This window comes from Phalacrocorax aristotelis, chromosome W (assembly GCF_949628215.1).
Source record: "Phalacrocorax aristotelis chromosome W, bGulAri2.1, whole genome shotgun sequence".
NCBI classification, from domain to species: Eukaryota; Metazoa; Chordata; class Aves; order Suliformes; family Phalacrocoracidae; genus Phalacrocorax; species Phalacrocorax aristotelis.
This window is the reverse complement of record NC_134310.1, coordinates 23,933,156-23,957,910: the sequence shown is the minus strand read 5'-3', so window position 1 is coordinate 23,957,910 and position 24,755 is coordinate 23,933,156. Positions and strand designations below refer to the sequence as shown.

Sequence of the window (24,755 nt, the reverse complement as noted above, 5' to 3'; positions counted from 1 at the left end):
GTAGTTATAGAGAGCAATAAGGTGTCCCCTCAGCCTCCTCTTCTCCAGACTAAACAACCCCAGTTCCCTTAACCTCTCCTCATAAGACTTGTTCTCTAGACCCTTCACCAACTTTGTTGCCCTTCTCTGGACACGCTCCAGCACCTCAATGTCCTTCTTGTACTGAGGGGCCCAAAACTGAACACAGTACTCAAGGTGCAGCCTCACCAGTGCTGAGTACAGGGGCACTATCACCACCCTGCTCCTGCTGGCCATGCTATTCCTGATATGTGTCAGGATGCCGTTGGCCTTCTTGGCTGCCTGAGCATGCTGATGGCTCAAGTTCAGCTGGCTGTCAATCAACACCCCCAGGTCCTTTTCCTCCAGGCAGCTCTCCAGCCACTCCTCCCCAAGCCTGTAGCGTTGCATGGCATTGTTGTGACCTAAGTGCAGGACCCGGCACTTAGCCTTGTTGAATCTCATACCGTTGGCTCCGGCCCAATGATCCAGCCTGTCCAGGTCCCTCTGTAGGGCCTTCCTGCCCTCCAGCAGATCGACACTTCCACCCAGCTTGGTGTCATCTGCAAACTTGCTGAAGGTGCACTCAATCCCCTCATCCAGATCATCAATGAAGATATTGAACAGGACCAGCCCCAACACTGAGCCCTGGGGAACACCACTCATGACTGGCCACCAACCGGATTTTACTCCATTCACCACCACTCTCCGGGCTTGGCTGTCCAGCCAGTTTTTAACCCAGTGCAGAATGCACTCATCCAAGCCATGAGCAGCCAGCTTCTCCAGGAGAATGCTGTGGGAGACAGTGTCAAAGGCCTTACTAAAGTCCAAGTAGACAACGTCCACAGCCTTCCCCTCATCCACTAAGCAGGTTACCTTATCATAGAAGGAGACCAGGTTAGTGAGGCAGGACCTCCCTTTCATAAACCCATGCTGGCTGAGCCCAATCCCCTGGTTGTCCCACATGTGCTGCATAATGGCATTCAAGATGATCTGCTCCATGACCTTTCCCGGCACCGAGGTCAGGCTGACAGGCCTGTAGTTCCCCAGATCCTCCTTCCGACCCTTCTTGTAGAGGGGCGTCACATTCGCTAGTTTCCAGTCATCTGGGACATCCCCGGTTGACCAGGACTGCTGATAAATGATGGACAGTGGCTTGGCAAGCTCCTCTGCCAGCTCCCTCAGTATCCTCGGGTGGATCCCATTCAGCCCCATAGACTTGTGAACATCCAGGTGAAGGAGCAGGTCGGTGACTGCCACCTCTTCAACAACTGGGACTTCATTCTTCATACTATCTCCTTTTCCCAGCACAGGGGCCTGACAACCCTGAGGATGACCAGTCTGATTTTAAAGACTGAGACAAAGAAAGCATTAAGTACCTCAGCCTTCTCCTCATCTTTCCTGGCAAGGTTACCTTCCGCATCCAACAAAGGAGGGAGATCTTCCCTGGCCCTGCTTTTGTCACTGATGTATTTATAAAAACATTTTCTGTTATCTTTAACGGTGGCGGCCAGTTTAAGTTCCAGCTGGGCCTTCGCCTTCTTAATCTTTTCCCTGCATAACCTCAGAACGTCCTTGTAGTCCTCCTGAGTCACCTGCCCCTTCTTCCAAAGGCGGTAAGCTCTCCTTTTTTTCTTCAGTTCCAACCAAAGCTCCCTATTCAGCCAAGCTGGTCTTCTCCCCTGCCTGCTCGACTTATGGCACACGGGGACGGCCTGCTCCTGCGCCTTTGAGACTTCCTTCTTTAATAACATCCAGCCTTCTTGGATTTCTTTGCCCTTCAGGACTGCCTCCCAAGGGACTCTGTTAACCAGACTGCTTAACAATCCAAAGTCTGCCCTTCTGAAGTTCAGGGTAGTGGTTTTGCTGATCCTCTTCCTTACTTCTCTGGGAATCGAAAACTCTGTCATGTCATGGTCGCTGAGCCCAAGACAGCCTCTGACCACCACCTCACCCACCAGGCCTTCTCTGTTCGTAAACAGCAGGTCCAGCAGGGCACCTCCCCTGGTTGGCTCGCTTACCAGCTGTGTCAGAACGTTATCTCCCACACACTCCAGGACCCAAAGGAGTATAAAACTTTAGTGGACACCGGTCCACAGCGCACCCTAATGCCATCAAACTAATAGGGGCAGAACCCATCAGCATTGCTGGAGTGACAGGGGGATCCCAAGAGCTAACTGTATTGGAGGCCGAAGTGAGCCTCACTGGCAATGAGTGGCAAAAGCACACCATTGTGACTGGCCCAGAGCCTCCGTGCATCCTTGGCATAGACTACCTCAGGAGAGGGTATTTCAAGGACCCAAAAGGGTACAAGTGGGCTTTTGGTGTAGCTGCCTTGGAGGTGGAGGAAATTAAACAGCTGTCTGCCTTGCCTGGCCTCTCGAAGGACCCTTCTGTTGTGGGGTTGCTGAGGGTCAAAGAACAACAGGTGCCAATCGCCACCACAACAGTGCACCGGCGGCAATATCGCACCAACCGAGACTCCCTGATTCCCTTCCATGAGCTCATTCATCGACTGGAGAGCCAAGGAGTCATCAGTAAGACCCACTCACCCTTTAACAGTCCCATATGGCCAGTGTGGAAGTCTAATGGAGACTAACAGTAGACTATCGCGGCCTGAATGAAGTCACTCCACCGTTGAGTGCTGCTGTGCCAGACGTGCTAGAACTTCAATACGAACTGGAGTCAAAGGCAGCCAAGTGGTATGCCACAATTGATATTGCTAATGCATTCTTCTCAATCCCTCTGGCAGCAGAGTGCAGGCCACAGTTTGGTTTCATATGGAGGGGCGTCCAGTACACCTGGAATCGACTGCCCCAGGGGTGGAAACACAGTCCTACCATTTGCCATGGACTGATTCAGACTGTACTGGAACAGGGAGAAGCTCCAGAACACCTTCAATACATTGATGACATTATTGCGTGGGGCAATACAGCGGAAGAAGTTTTTGAGAAAGGGAAGAAAATAGTCCAAATCCTTCTGAAAGCTGGTTTTGCCATAAAACAAAGTAAGGTGAAGGGACCCGCACGAGAAATCCAGTTCATAGGAATAAAATTGCAAGATGGACGTCATTACATTCCAATGGATGTGATCAACAAAATAGCAGCCATGTCTCCACCAACCAGCAAAAAGGAAACTCAAGCTTTTTTGGGCTTATTCCAGATTATAGTCTGATTGTAGCCCTCTCTATCAAGTGACCTGGAAAAAGAATCATTTCAAATGGGGCCCTGAGCAAGAACAGGCCTTTGAAAAGATTAAAAAAGAAATATTTCATGCAGTAGGCCTTGGGCCAGTCCGGGCAGGACACGATATAAAAAATGTGAGCTACACTGCAGCCGGGGAGAATGGCCCTACCTGGAGCCTCTGGCAGAAAGCACCAGGGGAGACCCGAGGTCGACCCCTAGGGTTTTGGAGTCGTGCATACAGAGGGTCCGAAGCCCGCTATACTCCAACTGAAAAAGAGATATTGGCAGCATAGGAAGGGGTACGAGCTGCTTCAGAAGTGGTTGGTACTGAGGCACAGCTGCTCCTGGCACCCCGACTGCCGTTGATGGGCTGGATATTCAAAGGAAAGGTCCCTTCTACACATCATGCAACTGATGGTACGTGGAGTAAATGGGTTGCAGTGATCACCCAGTGGGCTCGAATAGGAAACCCCAGTCGCCCAGGAATCTTGGAAGTGATTATGGACTGGCCAGAAAGCAAACATTTTGGATTATCACCAAAGGAGGAGTTGACATGTGCTGAAGAGGCCCCACTGTATAACAAACTGCCAGAAAGTGAGAAGTAATATTCCCTGTTCACTGATGGGTCCTGTCATCTAGTGCGAAAGCACTGGAGAGGGAAGGAGTCCTACACGACAAGTCACAGAAACTGCTGAAGGAGAAGGACAATTGAGTCAGTTGGCAGAAGTAAACGCCATCCAGCTGGCTTTAGGCATTGGTGGATGATCGAAGTGGCCAATGCTCTATCTTTATACTGACTCCTGGATGGTGGCAAATGCCCTGTGGGGCTGGTTACAGCAGTAGAAGCAGAGCAACTGGCAGCACAGAGGCAAACCCATCTGGGCTGCGGCATTGTGCCAAGGTACTGCTGCCCAGGTAGAGAACCTGGTTGTAAAGGTACGTCACGTGGATGCTCATGTCCCCAAGAGTCGGGCCACAGAAGAACATCGGAACAACCAGCAGGTAGATCAGGCTGCCAAGACTGAAGTGGCTGAGGTGGGTCTGGAGTGGCAACATAAGGGTGAACTATTTCTAGCTCGGTGGGCCCATGACACCTCAGGCCATCAAGGGAGAGATGCAACATACAGGTGGGCTCGTGATCGAGGGGTGGATTTGACCATGGATGCTATTGCACAGGCTATCCTCGAATGTGAAACATGCGCTGCAATCAAGCAAGCGAAGCGGGTAAAGTCTCTGTGGTATGGGGGACGATGGCTGAAATATAAATATGGGGAGGCCTGGCAAATTGACTATATCACACTCCCAGAGACGCGCCAAGGCAAGCGCCATGTGCTTACAATGGTAGAAACAACGACTGGCTGGCTGGAAACATATCTTGTCCCCCATGCCACTGCCTGGAATGCTCTCCTGGGTCTTGAAAAACAACTCCTATGGCGAAATGACATCCCAGAGAGAATTGAGTCAGACAATGGGACTCATTTCCCAAACAACCTCATAGATACCTGGGCCAGACAGCATGACACTGAGTGGGTGTATCACATCCCCTATCATGTACCAGTCTTTGGGAAAATCGAATGATACAGTAGACTGTTAAAGACTACACTGAGAGCAATGGAGGGTGGGACATTCAAGCACTGGGATACACATTTAGCAAAAGCCACGTGGTTAGTCAACACGAGGGGATCTGCCAACCGAGCTGGCCCTGCCCAGTCAGCAAGCCCTGCCATGGGGCTTGCCTGACTTACTGTATATATACACTGTATGCCTTAAAGTCTAGTGCTCATTAGTGGCTGCTTTTTTGCTTTTGCTGCTTCCTGTACTGCTTATCACCTTACTCTGCTGTGCCTGGGAACCTTTTGATAACAGCAATGGCCAGGTGCCTGGGCTGGCAGATGGCCAGGGCCCCGCTGCTGTTTCTGTGCTGCTGTACTGGACAGGCTGGAACTGCAGTGTGAACTCGAGTCGAAGGGACTGTGACCTGTGGATGAGTCTATGTGGGAGTAGGACACCCTGGATAGTCTGTGGCTGTGGCTAGTAGATATGCAAATGCTTATACTACTATTTGCTGTCTGGATACGATTGAAACATACTATGGAACATCAATCAAAATACAATCAAATAACGGTTCTCATTTTAAAAATCATAAAGTAGCAAAATGCACCACCAAATGAGAGATACAGTGGGCATGGCATTTACCTTACCACCCGTAGGGTGCAGGATTGGTGGAACGCCTTAATGGCCTATTGAAACCTCAACTGCGTAGATTAGGAGGTACAAAGTACATGTGATAGGTAGATCATCTTCCTACCGCCGTGTGTGTGCTGAATAACTGCACAGTGGCAGGAGATAAAATGCCCCTCCTATTGATGAAAAATTACCAAGCCAGGCCAATAAAAGTACCACTCACTCTGGTGCAATACGATAGTGGCACTCAATTTACATTAACCACTGAGCGGGGATTCTTATCTCTTCATTCTGCACAGACATTAACAGTTGCTGGCAGACAAGTCCAGTGGTTCCCTCTGGACATAAAAATAACTGTACAAGGTGAACAGACAGTGTTTTTCTTTTTCACATTACATCCAAACCATGTTGCCAGTGGTTTTACTATAATAAATCCAATACACAGTAGCAATCGACGGCCTATCTCCTTAGGCCTGCGTAGCACTGCACCAATAAGTCAGAGTATGCCTGCAGGCCTTTTGGCATCTGTGTACTTTTGGATGATGCCTCCACTCCACATTGAACCCAACCCTGTATTGCGGATGTTTGCAGGAGCATGTGTTTGGTATCACACCCCTGAACAGCCAGGACCAATTGCAGCTGAAGTGGTGGCTGCTGATGACTCACAGGCCATCACTATTGCCCTTACAGGTGAATTGAACTGGCTGCATGTACCGGTGCAACAACTACAATGCAGAGAATGAAGAAAAAAAAGAGGGGGGAAGGGGTGGTGGTGGGGGTACATTAACCTCGGTTTTGTCTGTTTTTGTTTTGACAGGTTTGTGCATACACATTTCCCTTGTGAGCAAAATGTATGGGTGACATTGGCAAATGTGACTGGACAAGATACCCTTTGTCTCAGCACAGCAACTCCCCAGAATCCTTTCACCATGTGCCTGGTGGGAGTACCCCTCACCTCAAGTGAGTTCAATGATACAATTAACCATGTGCTGCCCGAAGTGCTGCCCGAAGGTCTACCTGTAAAACAGTGGGACAGCTGGCTGCCGCGTTTGGGTAATTCACCTGCATTATCCCCCTCAAGAACTTCGAAACCTGGGAACATTAAACGCAGACTATTGTACCTATTTCAATTATACTAGTCAAAGCAATAATATGGTTTCCTGGTGGGTAAATGCCACAGTGCCTTAGTATCGCAACCATATCCAATGGTGTAATTCTACGGGAATGAACATAACCACTAGCTATAATACACACATGACTTTACCACATGGACTCTTTTTGATATATTGGGACCGTGCATGGCCAGGACTGCCCAAAGCCATAAAGGGTGGGCCTTGCACCTTGGGATGACTGATGTTACTTACAGCCAACATTACGTTAGCCATATGGTTGCAACAAAACCGGTCTCATCACCGAACCACCCGTAACATCCATGCGTTTTCTCCCAACTGTAAGGAGACAGTGGAAATCTGGGACCCGGTAAAAACCATTGCTGCATCTTTATTTACCTCTGGGTCTTGCCAGTGTGCAACCCCTGACAACACTAAACCACCTCGGATGCTGGTTAGCAAAATTTAGTAACGCTACCAGTAGAGTTCTTTCTGATTTGTTACTTGATGTAGATAGTATACACCATGCTATGCTTCAAAATTGCGCCGCTATTGACTTTTTACTTTTAGCTCATGGATATGGATGTAAGGACTTTGACGGTTTATGTTGCATGAACTTAAGTGACCACTCGAAGTCAATACATGCACAATTAAAAGAGATACACCAACTGACCCAGCAATTAGTGGAAGCAACTGGATGGAATCCATTTGCTGGATGGACATGGGGGTGGGGTTGGTTAAAACAGTTATTATTGATCTGGTGCATAGGTGGCATTTGTTTGCTATGCCTGGTTTGGTGTATACCATGTCTAGTCAGTATCATTCAGCCTATTGTTGATACAGCTTTACGCTGCACAATGGTACGGGTTGTGGAATACTGTTGTGTCCCAATTATGGACCACATGGTGGAATGTGTGAGGGATTTTAGATGATGGCCTGAGTAGGGCCGCGACAGAAAAATTACAAGCTGAACACAGCTGTGAGAATGCAACCTTGAAGAAAGGAACTGGGAGGATTGTTACTGAACAATATGTTGTTGCAATCTGGGAGTCACTATTAGCCGGCAGAGCACGTACCTGGCAGGCACTGGCCACGCATGCAGCAAAGTCTAGTCAGTACTTTTCCACTGAATCTGCTGAGGGTATTGTCGCAATTTAGCCGGCAGCTCAGCCCCACACAGTCACTCGCTCACTCCCCCACCGGTAGATGGGGAAGAGAATCAGAAAGGTAACGCTCGTGGGTTGGGATAAGAACAGTTTAATAATTCCAAGCCCTCTCTATCAAGTGACCCGGAAAAAGAATCATTTCAAATGGGGCCCTGAGCAACGACAAGCCTTTGAACAGATTAAACGAGAAATAATTCATGCAGTAGCTCTTGGGCCAGTCCGGGCAGGACAAGATGTAAAAAAAGGTGTGTACACTGCAGCCAGGGAGAATGGCCCTACCTGGAGCCTCTGGCAGAAAGCACATGGGGAGACCCGAGGTCGACCCCTAGGGTTTTGGAGTCGGGGATACAGAGGGTCCGAAGCCCGCTATACTCCAACTGAAAAAGAGATATTGGCAGCATATGAAGGGGTTCGAGCTGCTTCAGGAGTGGTTGGTACTGAGGCACAGCTGCTCCTGGCACCCCGACTGCCAGTGCTGGGCTGGATGTTCAAAGGGAAGGGCCCCTCTACACACCATGCAACTGATGCTACTTGGAGTAAATGGGTTGCAGTGATCACCCAGTGGGCTCGAATAGGAAACCCCAGTCGCCCAGGAATCTTGGAAGTGATTATGGACTGGCCAGAAAGCAAACATTTTGGATTATCACCAAAGGAGGAGTTGACATGTGCTGAAGAAGCCCCACTCTATAACAAACTGCCAGAAGATGAAAAGCAATACGCCCTGTTCACTGATGGGTCCTGTCATCTTGTGGGAAAGCACCGGAGATGGAAGGCTGCTGTATGGAGTCCTACACGACAAGTAGCAGAAACTGCTGAAGGAGAAGTTGAATCGAGCCAGTTTGCAGAGGTAAAGACCATCCAGCTGGCTTTAGACATTGCTGAATGGGAAAAGTGGCCAGGGCTCTATCTTTATACTGACTCCTGGATGGTGGCAAATGCCTTGTGGGGCTGGCTACTGCAGTGGAAGCAGAGCAACTGGCAGCACAGAGGCAAACCCATCTGGGCTGCGGCATTGTGCCAAGGTACTGCTGCCCAGGTAGAGAACCTGGTTGTAAAGGTACGTCACGTGGATGCTCACGTCCCCAAGAGTCGGGCCACAGAAGAACATCGGAACAACCAGCAGGTAGATCAGGCTGCCAAGACTAAAGTGGCTGAGGTGGGTCTGGAGTGGCAACATAAGGGTGAACTATTTCTAGCTCGGTGGGCCCATGACACCTCAGGCCATCAAGGGAGAGATGCAACATACAGGTGGGCTCGTGATCGAGGGGTGGATTTGACCATGGACGCTATTGCACAGGCTATCCTCGAATGTGAAACATGCGCTGCAATCAAGCAAGCGAAGCGGGTAAAGTCTCTGTGGTATGGGGGACGATGGCTGAAATATAAATATGGGGAGGCCTGGCAAATTGACTATATCACACTCCCACAAACCCGTCAAGGCAAGTGCCATGTGCTTACAATGGTAGAAACAACGACTGGCTGGCTGGAAACATATCCTGTCCCCCACGCCACTGCCTGGAATGCTCTCCTGGGTCTTGAAAAACAACTCCTATGGCGAAATGACATCCCAGAGAGAATTGAGTCAGACAACGGGACTCATTTCCCAAACAACCTCATAGATACCTGGGCCAAAGAGCATGGTATTGAGTGGGTGTATCACATCCCCTATCACTCACCAGCCTCTAGGAAAATTGAATGGTACAATGGACTGTTAAAAACTACACTGAGAGCAATGGAGGGTGGGACATTCAAGCACTGGGATACACATTTAGCAAAAGCCACCTGGTTAGTCAACACGAGGGGATCTGCCAACCGAGCTGGCCCTGCCCAGTCAGAAATCCTACATACTGTGGAAGGGGATAGAGTCCCTGTAGTGCACACAAAAATTATGCTGGGCAAAACAGTCTGGGTTCTTCCTGCCTCCGGCAAAGGCAAACCCATTCGTGGGATTGCTTTTGCTCGAGGACCTGGGTGCACTTGGTGGGTGATGCGGGAGGATGGAGAAATCCGATGTGTGCCTCAAGGGGATTTGATTTTGCGGGAAAACAGTCAATGAACTGAATGGCACAATGCAAACTGCTATATAATATTGTGTGTCACCTCTGTGTTGTATCAATGATATCAGAGTACGAGCCTCCCAACCCATGGAAGATCAACTGTGAAACAAGCAAAGTGCAGCAGTGATGGAATGATGACTGACTCGGTATGCAGCAACCCAATGCCACACACCATCTCTCCTACCCTGAAAGACTGATACGACAGATGGAGCCCAAAGTCATGGACTGGGTGAACCCAATGGACATTTTAATGGACATTTTACAGGGAAGATCCATGAACTAAGGGAATGATGTCTGTGTATTATTTTAAAGGATGGGAAGGGGAGGGGTGGTGGTTGGTACGGTTGTATTGCATCGTATGGGACCTGGGCATGGTGTAAATGGTATGGACTAAGGGGTGGAGAATGTGCTGGTTTTGGCTGAGAAGGGGTTAATTCTCCTCACTGTGGGGGTTCGGCTACCTTTCCAGCTTCCTGCGCTCTGCTGTGTGGCGGGGGGCTGGGAGGGGCAGGGCCATGGTGACCCATTCCGTACCATGTGACACCATGACCAGTATATTAAGGGGGGGTAGTTTGCGGCTTGGGGCTGAGGTGTCGGCTAAACCACAACACCGAGATGTTACAAAGCAGTCTTTCTCGGTTTGTGAATAGCAAGTCCAGCAGTGCCTCATTCCTGGTGTAGCTCTAAGTAAAACTGTTATTATCGTAATCTTCTACAAGTTTTTTGCTTTATATTACCCAAGGTTATTGACTCACTAGGTCTAATAAATGGTAAATGACTTAACAATTTGTTCTAAATTTATAATTTATAATAACTATGGATTAACTATGTAATAATTATATGCAATTTAATAAATATATAATGGTTACATACTAGGATAAGTAATAGCTTGAACCTTAAAAATACACAATTGGTCTACAGACATACTAGTTTGCGATTAGGCTCAGTACTCATGGAAAAATAAAAATAAAATATCACAATACTGCTGAAATGAAATAATTGACAATTTATATTATCATAAAGAGATGAAAATACACAAATTGATACTATAAAGAGAAAGTTATCACAGTACTTAATCTATGGTGGATCCAACTTTGAAAAATGGCCAATTTATAAAGTTTGGCCTTTCAAACTTTTGTCCTGTTCTAGAGATCAAATTGTTATCTCCAATTTAGCTACTTGTTATAATAAAGGAGGAGACATCATAGAAGAAGCAAAGATACCATTCAGTATTTCCTCCATATAAAGTCTCTCAGAGGAGGAGGTATAATTGCTAATTGCCTCAACAAGGTGGTATCCAAAGTACAGTTATGGTTCCAGCAAAAACCCCAAATACCAGTTAAAGCTGAAAACCAGTGTTTGCATAACAAATCTTTTAGGCAAAACGTTACTAATCACAGCAGAACACAGCAGACTAAACAAACCAACACCAATCTTTAACACAAACTGCAAAAATGAGAACATGGTGCTGTGACCTGCAGCTGTTATTATCTCAAACCCTCATGCCCCACGTTGGGTACCAAAAGAGACTGTTGTGGTTTAGGCAGCAACTCAGCCCCACACAGTCGCTCGCTCACTCCCCCACCAGTGGGATGGGGAAGAGAATCAGAAGGGTAACGCTTGTGGTTTGAGATAAGAACAGTTTAATAATTAAAATAAAACAACAACAACAAAAATGCAATGGAAAGGAAAACTATGAGAGGCATGAAACCCGGTGCGGGGAGGGGGGAAAGGGGAACGAACTGCCGAAACAAACCGCATGCGCCGCAGACGCTCACCACACACCAACCCAACACCGCCAGTCCCCGAGCCGCAACAACCCCCGCGCGCCAACTGCCCCCATTAGTACACTGGTCATGGCATCACATGGTATGGAATGAACATCCCATTGGCCAGTCGGGGTCACCTGTCTCGTGTCCCTGCCCCTCCTGGCCTCTTGCCCATGTGGCAGAGCATGGGAAGCTGGAAAGGTTCCTGACTACTACAGACACTACAGTGAAAAGAATTCACCCTTTCTCAGCCAAAACCAGCACACCATCCCACCTACTCATGTTCCCTCCATCGTCACGCAGGTAGAACCATAGGGTGGACCGTGGTGTGTATCCTCTCCTTTGAGCAAAAGGACGCTTATTCCTAACAGCTGAGACACTAATCCGTAGAGGTGGGGAGCAGGACATATCTTCTTTGAGTTGCTGGACCTCTCGGGACAGTTTTTTCCACAGCAGGGACAAGCGAGGAAGAGAGATTTGTTTCGTAATCCCGGAGTCTATCAATCACCTCCGCCACTGCTGGTGCCTCGTCCTCTCTCCAGGACATTACTGCCACTAAATTTGCATACGAGGATGGTGCGCTCCGTACAAATGTCCGCCACGTGGGTCTTGTGCACTGGGCTTCATCTGGATCTTTGGATGACTGTTGATTGTCCAGGTCACCATAAGTCACCTCAAGCACAGCTAATTCCCTTAGATACTGGATGCCTTTCTCCATGGTTGTCCATTTTCCTAGGGGATATGTAACATCTTCTTTAAAGGGATACCTTTCCTTCACTCCGGACAGGAGTCGCCTCTAGAGGCTGAGGGCTTGTGTTGTTTATCCAATTGCTTTGTCAAAACCTCCTTCCCCAGAAAGGGACCCCAGTTCTTTGGCTTCTTTTCCCTCTAATTCCAGGATACTGGCCCCATTATCCCAGCATCGGAGCAGCCAGGTGGCAATTTGCTCCCCTAGATGACAGCCGAAATCTTTTCACATATCTCGCAACTCACTCAAGGACAGGGATCAGGTGGTCTCCATTTCATTTATGACTTCCTCCTCCTCTTCTTGTGATGGCCCTGCTTCTTCATCATCCCCTTCTAAACGAGTTGACTTCTGCTTCCAAGATTTCTTCTTGTCTATGGGGGTGACTGATACTGGCATGGGTTGATTCTCTGATTCAGCTCTGGTACCTGTCGTGGGGGTTTGAGTAGCCACAGTGCTTGTCCTATGGGTTTCAGTAGCTGCAGTGCCTGTCGTCAAGGCTGGAGTGACCACAGTGCCTGTTACTTCTGTCTTTCAATCCAGAGACCTTCTCTTCCCCTTGGGAGCATTGAATACTGTTGAGCAGGGCTCGGTACCTATTGGCCAGGCCCCAGCACTTTGCGGTTATCTGTGTCTCTCTGGAGTTCCCAGCGGAACAACATACTTCCTCCAAATATTCTACTAGTTTTTCAGGATTCTGCACTTGTTCAGGGGTGAAGTCCCACAACACTGGGGGTGCCCACTGCCCTAGGTATTTGCCCATGCTATCCCACATGCCCTGCCACTCGTAACTATCAAGCCTCGGGGCAGATTTCTGGGTGATATTCTTAAGTTGCTTAGTCAAAACCAAAACAACATGCCCAAAAACTAACAATAAGTGCACCTTAACCACCCAAGGATGTTCAGAATACAAAAAGGTTGCTGTAATAAAGACGGAGACATCATAGAAGAAAGTAGCAAAGATACCATTCTGTATTTCCTCCATATAAAATCTCTCAGAGGAGGAGGTATAATTGCTAATTGCCTCAACAAGGTGGTATCCAAAGTACAGTAACGATTTCAGTAAAAACCCCAAATACCAGATAAAGCTGAAAACGGGTGTTTGCATAACAAATCTCTTAGGCCAAAATTTCTAATCACAGCAGAACACAGCAGGCTAAACAAACCAACACCAATCTTTAACACCAACTGCAAAAAATGAGAACATGGTGCCGTGACCAGCACCTGTTATTATCTCTGACCCTCGAGCTCCATGTTGGGCTCCAAAAAAGACTGTTGTGGTTTAGCCAGCAACCCAACCCCACACAGCCACTCGCTCATTCCCCCACCGGTGAAGAGAATTAACCCTTTTGCAGTCAAAACCAGCACAGTTACTTTTCTCCAATTGAAGATGCTGTGGAATAATCGCTGGGGGTGACTTAGAAATTAAACTTATGTTTTTAGAAAAGGTACAGCATGGAAGAAGCTTTCAGGGTAGGGTGCAGCTGACAGGTGAGAAATCTCTTTCATGGAAGTTCCCTAGGCTCGTTAGCTTGGATGTCAGCAATGCCAGTAGAACCTGGTGTATTGACTCTAAGAGGGTTTGTCCGGAGTGTGGAATGGTGTGGAGACACTGTGGATAGGCTCTGTGACCATGTTGCTGGTATACTTCACGTTTGGCTGGGCTCTGTGACCAGGGAGCTGGTACACTGCACACTTGGCCAGGCTCTGTGATAAATGGGAACTCGTGGTACCATGGAGCTGGTACACTGTACATTTGCCTACCTGAGCCAACAGTCTGTCGTGCTTTTGACAAAATGGTATCCTTTTTATCATTATAATACCAAAACACACCTCCATCCCTAAAGCTACCTGCCTCTAAGGTGCAACCACCCCTCACTGGACAAAGCAAGGACATTTTACACCAGTCATAATAAAGGTATGTATGACTAGAGTCACTCAAGCTCCCCCATTGGCACGCCTTTGGGTAAGATTTGAGCACTTGGCTATACCAAGTGTTTCCCCAGGAAAACTTAGAAACCTCTATATAGCTTCACTTTAAATCTCCAATGCATTAGAGTTGCTTCATATTTGCTTAACGCACTTGTAGCCTAGCAGTGTTACTAATTTTCCTAGTATTTGTGTGTGTCTTGTAAGCAGCAATTCTATCACTGGTAATCCAAAGAACCTGTGTATCTGTTGCTTTAATAAATCATACTATACATTAATCTAGCCGTGATCGTCCTCATTGAATGTGACCAGCCTGTGCAGCTGCCAAACTAGTTACTAAAAAACAACAAATACTCTGATGGGTGGTTGCATCTACAATCCTTAGAAAATAAACAGTTGACCAAGTCTGAGACTAAGACTGGACTTAGCCACACCTAGACTCCTCTCTGAGAAGGAGTTTAGAAAGCAAGGGGGTCCTTTCTGAACCTCGTGACTCAACAGTAGGGTCTCTCCCTAGCCAGTCCTCAGACTCCTACTATTAACACAACAGAAAATTGGTGTAGTTGGCAGGATTACCATGGCTAAATTGCTGCAAAAACACAAATGTGCCCCTTCCTAGGCTGGGAAGGAGTGGGCTCAAAAATTTTGGAAGGATGAAGAGAAAGTCGTGGAATGCATTGAGCAGTGTCAGGCTGCGCAAAGGCTGGGAGCAAACAGTAAGAGTGTAATTTGTGTGGTTCTAGGAGCCCATTGGTCTTGCGCTCAGCAAGAAGCGAAGGAATCCCCTGTTCCCCAAAAAATTTCAAACACAGAATATACAGCTTTAAAATCAGAAAATGATGTATTAAAATCATCATTGGCCTTTGAGGCCAAAAACTAGGAACCTGAGTTGATGAACTTGTGAGCCGACCGAAACTGGCCAAAGGGATATTCCATACCATATGATATCATGCTCAGTATATAAACTGGGGGGAGCTGGCGGGAGGGGCAAAAATTGCTGCTCAGGGATGGGCTGGGCATCAGTTGGTTAGCATCTGTATTGAGTATCACTTGATTTGTAAATTATTATTATTTTTTACTACTACCACCACTATTTTACTTTATTTCAATTATTAAACTGTTCTTATCTCAACCCGTGAGTTTTATCACTTTTGCTCTTCTGATTCTCTCCCCCATCCCACTGGGGGGGTGTGTGTATGTGGTGTGTGTGGTGTGAGCAAGTGGCTGTGTGGTGCTCAGTTGCCGGCTGGGGTTCAACCAGGACAGTCCTTTTGGCACCCAATGTGGGGCATGAAGGGTTTCAGATGATAACAGATTAACCAGAGTTTATTAAGGAATTTATATCTGTTAACAGTTCTGGGTCACAATATTGATTCTTCTGTTCACGATACTAGTTTATCTGATCTGCACCATGCTCTTTTTGTTGCTGTACATGTTAAAGATTGGTGTTGGTTTTTGCAGTTTCCTGTGCTCTGCAGTGATTAGAGATGTTTTGCCTGGGAGATTTATTATTAAAACAGTGGCCTTGAGCTACCCTTGAGCTACCCTTGTGTCATGGTTTTAGCTGGGATAGAGTTAATTTTCTTCACTCTAGCTGGTATAGTGCTGTGCTTTGAAATTAGCATGGAAAAAAAAACCTGTTGAGATAACACACAGATGTTTAGGCTGTTGCTGGGTAGCGCTTATACTATTCAAGGACATGTCCAGCCTCCCATGCTCTGCTGGGTGCACAAGAAGCCGGGAGGGGAGGGGGCACAGCTAAGAGAGCGGATTCAAACTGACCAAAGGGATATTCCATATCATGTAACATCATGCCCAGTATGTTACCTGGGAGGGGCTGGCCGGGGGAGGGGGGAGCAATCGTGGCTCAGGGACGGGCAGCGTCGGCGGGTGGTGAGCGGTTATATCATTTGTGTTTCCGTGTTTTTTTTCCTGTTTCCCTTTCCCTTCCTTTTCCCTTTTTATTATATTAACATTATTGTCATTATCATCATAATCATTTATCATTATCATTTTACTATAATCATTAAACTGTGCTTATCTCAACCCACAAGTTCTTTTGCTCGTCCGATTCTCTTCCCCATCCCACAGGGGTGCGGGGGGAGTGAGCGAGCGGCTGCGTGGTGTTCAGTTGCCAGCTGAGGCTGAACCACCCTCTCAAGGAGAGGGTAGGGAAGCCAAGCAGCTGCGATCCCTTTCTAGGGAAGGGAGTGGAGGTGCTGGAAGTGATTTATGGTGAACTGAACAATGAGCAGTTATGTGAAGATCCAGATGAAGTCAGGTGCACACAACCCATGTGGCAGAAGTTTGTAGAGAGCACACCATTGTTGCATGCAAACTCATTGGTAGTAATGACCTGGAAAGAGGGAGAGGAACCAAGGTTGGAAGAAGTGGCTGGCAAAGTCCGGCAATATGAAGAATCTCTCTCTTCCTCCCTATGGGCCTGTCTCTCAGCTGTGGAAAAACTGACCCAGGGGGTCCAGCAACTCAAAGAGGATAGGTCCTACTCCCCACCTGTATGGACCAGTATCTCAGCCAATAGGAGTAAGGGTTCCTGTACTCAAGCGAGAGGATATAGTGGCTACACACCATGGGCCACCCTGTGGTTTTACCTGTGTGACCATAGACAGTGGGATGGAAAATCTACCTCTACCCTAGAGGCACGGGTAGGTGAGTTGCTGCTCCAGTTTCCAGTGAGCAGGTCCCCAGACAGAGGAGTAGAAGTGCTGATTTTACTCCTGATTTTAGTGAAGGAACTCCTGACTCATATTTACAAGAAATGAGTATCAAATGCTATGACCAGAACTAGAGGGGCCCTGCCTCCAGCCAGGTGGAGGAAAGGGACAACTGGGTTTACTGGACTGTGTGGAATTGATGGCCTGGCACATCAGACCCACAGGAGTATAAAGCTTTAGTGGACACTAGTGCACAGTGCACCTTAATGCCATCAAACTATGTAGGGGCAGAACCCATCAGCATTGCTAGAGTGACAGGGGGATCCCAAGAGCTAACTGTATTGGAGGCCAAAGCGAGCCTAACTGGGAATGGGTGGCAAAAGCACCCAATTGTGACAGGTTCCGTGCATCCTTGGCATAGACTACCTCAGGAGAGGGTATTTCGAGGATCCAAAAGGGTACAGGTGGGCTTTTGGTGTAGCTGTCTTGGAGATGGAGGAAATTAAACAGCTGTCCATCTTGCCTGGTCTCTTAAAGGTCCCTTCTGTTGTGGGGTTGTTGAAGGTCAAAGAACAACAGGTGCCGATCGCCAACACAACATTGCACCGGCGGCAATAGCGCACCAACTGAGACTCCCTGATTCCCATCCATGAGCTCATTCGTCAACTGGAGAGCCAAGGAGTGGCCAGCAACACTCGCTCACCCTTTACCAGTCCAGAGCTCTGGAATACCAGCAATACATTGACGATATCATTGTGTGGGGCAACACAGTAGAAGAAGATTTTGAGAAAGGAGAGAAAATAGTCCAAATCCTTCTGAAAGCTGGTTTTGCCATAAAAGAAAGTAAGGTCAAGGGAGCTGAAAAGGATATCCAGTTATTAGGAATCAAATGTCAAGGAGGACATCATCAGATCCCCATGGATGTGATCAACAAAATAGCAGCCATGTCTCCACCAACTAGCAAAAAGGAAACACAAGCTTTCTTGGGCATTGTGGGATTTTGGAGAATGCATATTCTACATTGCATTCTGATCGTAAGCCCTCTCTATCAAGTGACCTGGAAGAAGAATGATTTCAAATGGGGCCCTGAGCAACGACAAGCCTTTGAACAAAAGCTTCCCACAGCCAGTGAGAATGGCCCTACCTGGAGCCTCTGGCAGAAAGCACATGGGGAGACCCGAGGTCGACCCCTAGGGTTTTGGAGTCGGGGATACAGAGGGTCCAAGTCCTGTTATACACCAACTGAAAGAGATGTTGGCAGCATATGAAGGGGTTCAAGCTGCTTCAGGTGTGGCTGGTACTAAAACACAGCTGCTCCTGGCACCCCGACTGCCAGTGCTGGGCTGGATGCTCAAAGGAAACATCCCCTCTACACACCATGCAGCTGCTGCTATGTGGTGTAAATGGATTGCACTGGTCACCCAACAGGCTCGAGTAGGAAACCCCAGTCGCCCAGGAATCTTGGAAGTGATTATGGACTGGCCAGAAGGCAAAGATTTTGGAATACTGCCAGAGGAGGAGGTGACACGTGCTGAAGAAGCCCCACTCTATAACAAACTGCTAGAAGATGAGAAGCAATATGCCCTGTTCACTGATGGGTCCTGTCATCTTGTGGGGAAGCATCGGAGATGGAAGGCTGCTTTTCAACATTTAAACACTGGGATACACAGTTAGCAAAGGCCACCTGGTTAGTCAACACTAGGGGATCTGCCAATCGAGGTGGCTCTGCCCAATTAGAAGGCTTACGTACTGTGGAAGGGGATAGAGTCCCTGTACTGCATGTAAAAGATATGCTCAGGATGACACTCTGCGTTACTCCTGTCTTGGGCAAAGGCAAACTCATTTGTCGGGTTGCTTTTGCTTGAGTACCTGGGTGTAATTTGTGGGTGTTGTGGGAGGATGGGGAAGACCAATGTGTACCTCAAGGGGATTTGATTTTGGGTGAAAATAGACAATGAACTGAATTGTGTGTTGTTAATTGCTGTATAATACTGTATGACATAACTTTTTTTTGCTTTATGTCATATTAATGATATTACACTAAGAATCACCCAGATTAATGAAGAATGAACTTTGATGGCACCTAGGAAATTGCATCAGCGATGGAACCACAACTGGCTTCAGCATGCAACAGTCCAACACCACACACCATCTTTCCTGCTGTGAAAGACTGTTACAATAGATGGAGCCTGAAGTCACGGACTAAATTAACTCAATGGACATTTTAGAGGGGTGGCCCATAGACTAAGGAATGATATCTCTGTGTGTAGATCTCAAAAGACAGGAACAGTGGTGCAGTGTATTGGGAAGTTTAGGACCTGGGGGTTACATAGGTGGTATAGAATAAGGGGTAGAGACTGTCCTAGTTTTGGCTGGGATGGAGTTAATTTTCTTCCTAGTAGCTGGTGTTGTGCTGTGTTTTGGATTTAGTATGAGAATAATGTTTATAACTCACTGTTTCAGTTGTTGCTAACTAATGCTTGCACTAGTCAAGGACTTTTCAGCTTCCCATGCTCTGCCAGTTGCGCAACAAGTTGGGTGGGAGCATAGCCAGGACAGCTGACCGAAACTGGCCAAAGGGGTATTCCATAGCATATGATGTCATGCTTAGTATATTAACTGGGGGCAGTTGGCCAGGGAGGGCAGTGATTGCTGCTTGGGTATGGGCTGGGCATCGGTTGGCATGGGTGGTGAGCAATTGTATCATGCATCACTTAGTATATTATTATTACTACTACCACCACCAGTTGCAAAGGTACTATTCTGTATTTCCTCTATATAAAATCTCTCAGAGGAGGAGGTATAATTGCCAATTGCCTCAACAAGGTGGTATCCAAAGTACAGTAACGGTTTCAGCAAAAACCCCAAATACCAGATAAAGCTGAAAACGAGTGTTTGTATAACAAATCTTGTAGGCAAAACGTTACGAATCACAGCAGAACACAGCAGACTCAACAAACCAACACCGATTTTTAACACCAACTGCAAAAAGGATAACATGGTGCTGTGACCAGCAGCTGTTATTATCTCCAACCCTTGAGCCCCACGTTGGGCGCGAAAGACTGTTGTGGTTTAGTCGGCAGCTCAGCCCCACACAGTCGCTCGCTCACTCCCCACCGGTAGATGGGGGAGAGAATCAGAAGGGTAACGCTCGTGGGTTGAGATAAGAACAGTTTAATAATTAAAATTAACAGAAACAACAACAGAAATGCAATGTAAAGGAGAACAACGAGAGGTGCAAAGCCCCGGGGGAGAGGAGAGGGGGAACGAACTGCCGGAACAAACCGCACGCGCCGCAGCCGCTCGCCGCCCACCGACCCGACACCGCGCCGCTCCCGAGCCGCAAACTGCCCCCCCTCAATATACTGGTCATGGTGTCACATGGTATGGAATGAACCTGCCATTGGCCAGTCGGGGTCAGCCGCCCCCACCATGGCCCTGCCCCTCCCAGCCCCCTGCCACCACCACGCAGCAGAGCGAGGGCGGGAAGCTGGAAAGGCAGCCGCCCCCCACAGTGAGGAGAATTAACCCCTTCTCAGCCAAAACCAGCACAGAGGAACACAGTGACTAAGAGAACATAAGGTCGATTAAAAGGAGCAGGTTAAAAAAAAACCCAAAACCCTGAAAAAAACAACAAAAGAAAAGTTATAAACGAGGGAAGCAGAAAAAGATTAGGGGATAGAATTGTTATTCCTAAATTTTTTTTTTTTTGCCATCAGTTCTAGCAAAGAAGCCCTAATGCCTAAGTATCTTTCTTGACTAGGAATGAATGTATGTCACTCTAATGCAAATTTCAGGTGCATTTTCCCTAATTTCTTCAAAGATATAATACAGTCTGGCTTATTTTTTCCTTTGGTCAGTTCTTTGTTCTCATCAGTGATGGGACTGTGCGTCAAGTTTATCAGTATGAAAACTCTCAGTTATCTGGCAGTAATCTGTGAGGAGCAGTGATGTAAGAAAACACAGTTTCTCTGAGTCTGAATTAGACCTCTGCTTGTAAAGCTAGAGCAAGTCCAATGAGGTCTGTAGTCCTTAAAGTGTAGGGACTTGGGCATCTGCACTTCTTGGTTAGAGACCTTGTTATGCAGTTTATCTATTCTGTTTCTCTCTTTACAAAGACATGCTTGGGGACCAGTCTAACTGAACTCAGGATAGCTCTAAAGTGTGTTTTTGATGCAGTGCTATGTGTGGGACTGAAGTGTGTTTGAAAACAGTTGTTCCAACCACATATGGCCATGTATATTTAATGTCTTGGTACATCTTTTTAAAGCATTCTAAGGTAGCTGCAAAATAACACTCACCACATTGTTTTCCACATAGGTGACTCTTTCCTGCTTTTAGTACATACAAGTGTAAACAGCCCCACTGACTGCTGAAAGGGCAGGAAATTAGTTTCTCATCACTGGACATCTTAAAGATTCTCACTTTCTGCCTCTCAATCAGTATTTCTAATCTGGAAGCAGCTGTGTTTCTTTAAGCAGTGTATGTCTAACCAGAAACACCACCACCATGAAGCCAAAGGGCAGGAAACTAAAGTTCTAATTTTTAAAAATAGATATGTTTTGTGCAAATGAGTATTGGAGGATTTCCTTCATACACTTCATTTATCAAATGGGTATTACTTGAAATCCTGACCATAAGTCCCTGTCACCATTTGACAGATGACTGAAAGCTGTCCATGTCTGTTATAGAAGTTTGCTGATTCCATGATTCTCAAATCTGTCATTTAAGGCTCACAGCAATGATCTACTTAACTAAGAAAAAAACAGTAACCTTCTGGTGGCAGTATCTTCGCCATGAGAATTTAAAGATATAAACCAGACAAGGTTTACAGGGAGGGGTAATATTTTTTGTTTGCTCAAGTTGACATATCTAAAAAAAGACAGGCCTTTCAGTACACCAGCCCTCCTGGAAGTCTAAAATAGAAGCAGGAACTTTTAAAGCAAAATGCAGGCTTCGATAGGAGAAACCTCAGTTAGCTGTGAAGGTCACTGATACTCTTTCACTGGAGGAAGTGCCCTGTTCTATTTGAAATGAGAGCTAAAATTAGCTCAGCTCCATTTCAAAAGTCCAATAATCCATGCTTGTGGACTGAGCTATCACACCCCATTGCTAAACTTGTATTTGCAATATTTTACTTTCTGAAGGCTTACTCTTTGCCAGGTAACACAGCTTCTCTTGGTATCGCAGAGCTGCAATAACTACTTGTGTTCATGTTTTTACCTTAAGTTCAGTTGAGCATTATATTTTTGTGTTGTTTTGCATTTGCTGTGGGCTATGACTATGCATTATGGACATGAAAATGCAATGTACTTGTTACACAATAAATTTGCTGAGCCAATAGTAAGTGCTCTCAAAACTTAAAAACAACTGCCCCACTTTAAGTAATACAGAACATGAAAGGCTGACAGAATGCACAACCCAAACTTGCTTAAAATGTCAGTAGAACTAAAGTTTCCCAAAATATGTGGACAAAATGCGTGGGTCAGTTTGTAGCTGTGGAACCGAGTTTTCATTTTCCCTTTTGGTAGTCCTGACTTTCTCTTAATGCAGGTGTGCAGAAAAGCATCTGTTACAGTGCCGGGAAGCATACACATTTGTTACTCCCCGGTGTGTGGCCAGTCTGTGGGGGTCAGTGACTGCACCTGCATAGATTCTCCGTGTTTGGAGGGGAATATTTACCCTTCTGGGTAGTGAATTTAGTAATTTTTCCATCAGGTCTTTGGTCATACTTCTGGCTTTGTTTTGCACTTGTCAAATACCTTCCCCTGGGTTTTTATTTGTAATGATGAGGAATGTTATTCAAAATACTGGCTTCCCTAGTTAAAGCAGATGTCCAGTTACTGCCTGATGTCTCTGGCCATTGGTGGAGTGCACTGTTAAGCTCAGGAGGAGGAAAGTACAATAGCCTACCTACCTTCCCTGGGTGGCTGATGCTAATAATAGCTTCAATCAGAAAAGGATGCTGGAATGAAAAGATCAAAGTGAGTTGCTGGAAAAAACTAGGGGGAATTTTCACTTTCATACCTAGCTATTTAGGGCATGCTTTTTTTTAAGCTTTTCTTTTATTCATCCTGTCTTCACCACCACCTGCTCTCATTTCTATTTTTAAAGAGGCCAGCAGACTGGATTTTACATGTCTCTATTTCCCAGATACCTTAACTTTCATTAGAGGCCATTTTAATGTGATTTTTTTTTTTTTTGTACATGGAGTTTACTAATGACATGCTTTAACTCTTCAGATTAGCAGTCAGGACAAGCATAACTCCAATAAACTAAATGTAGTGCCAGTAACTTTTAAATATTTACACAAATATAGAAAGTATTCTTTTACCTGGTGTTGTGGTTTAACCCCAGCTGGCAACTAAGCATCACACAGCCACTCACTCATTCCACCCACAATGGGATGGGGGAGAGAATAGGAAGAGTAAAAGTGAGAAAACTCATGGGTTGAGATAAAGATAGTTTAATAGGTAAAGCAAAACCTGTGCACACAAGCAAAGCCAAACAAGGACTTCATTCACTCCTTCCCATTGGCAGGCAGGTGTTCAGCCATCTCCAGGAAAGCAGGGCTCCATCATGTGTAATGGTTACTTGGGAAGACAAAATGCCATAGCTCCAAATGTCCTCTTCCTTCCTTTTTCTTCCCCCAGATTTTTATTGATGAGCATGACATCATATGGTCTGGAATAGCCCTTTGGTCAGCTGGGGTCAGCTGTCCTGGCTGTGTCCCCTCCCAGCTTCTTGTGCACCCCCAGCCTACTCGCTGGTGGGGCAGTGTGAGAAGCAGCAAAGGCCTTGACTCTGTGTAAGCACTGTTCAGCAATAACTAAAACATCCCTGTGTTATCACCACTGTTTCCAGCAGAAATCCAAAACATAGCCCCATACCAGCTACTATGAAGAAAATTAACTCTATCCCAGCCAAAACCAGCACACCTGGAAAAGCTATAGTGACCTACGTATAAAACAAAATGGAGGTAAGAAACACTTTTAGAAAAAACTTGTATGCAAGACAGAAACAGCTTATTTGAAAGAGTGGTTCTCTAGAAGCCTCAGTCTCAAAACATGTTGCTCATGTCATATCTGATGAACAACAACTCTACATTTTTTTGTTTAAGCCTGTGGCTTCGTATTAGAGCGGTGGATAGAAGAAATCTAAGAAAGGCAAGAAATGTTAACTGGGTTTAGACTAATCCCAGTGGTAAAAAGAGCGCATGATACCCTTCTTGTGCAGATGATGTGGCTGCTTCACTTGGCTCTGACAACAGCAGGTTCCAGCCCACTTTATCCCCTTAGCAGATGATAACTTCTGCTCTGTTCAGGATTGCTTCTGGTACATCTTGCTTTTGTAGCAAAGAGCCTTTGTAGCACCTGCAGCACAAAAAAAAGTGCAGGCTTGTATCTAATTACCCATTATCTCCATTTTCTTTAGACCATCAACTCTTCTACCTTCAACTCTAACTTCTCAAAGTTTCTCTTGATCTAGGCATGCATAACCATCTTGCTGAGTTTGAACATTATATGCAGCTGTTGAGGATTAGGAATAATGACTTGTACTCCTGTCTGACAGAGCATTTAGTTATTTGTAGCTGTATTGTCTCACAAGCACAATTAATTGCAGAAATAAGGGAAGAAAAGCTTTCAGTCTCCTAAATACTTATTCTCTTTTCTGCTTCATGTTTATAATATATAGGAAGTGGCCTGTACATGTCGGGTTACTGATATGTGCATGGAAAACAGAAGGTTGTTCTTGACAGAAAGGAGTGTCATGGAGGCAGATAACATGGGCTCTCACCCCATATATCTCATAACCCTGTTCTTGCATTGTCTGTGTTATTTGAGCACCAATAACACTGACTTCAACTGTCTGGATTCAGGAAACTGCTTTCCTACCACAGAAAGAAAATAAACGCTTAGCCTAATCACTAGGAAACACC

The 24,755-nt window shown here is 46.4% G+C and overlaps 1 long non-coding RNA gene across 2 annotated transcripts in view; it reads left to right on the top strand.

Moving 5' to 3' along the window:
• Positions 1-24,755, top strand: part of LOC142049894 (uncharacterized) — a 316,942-nt gene that overhangs the window by 61,219 nt on the left and 230,968 nt on the right. The window contains exon 3 of one of the 2 annotated variants that reach the window (XR_012657850.1): positions 6,184-8,440. The exons of the other annotated variant lie outside the window; for it this stretch is intronic. This is a non-coding gene — a long non-coding RNA (uncharacterized LOC142049894). Of the gene's footprint in view, positions 1-6,183; positions 8,441-24,755 lie in introns of those variants that run through there. 2 annotated transcript variants of the gene reach the window in all.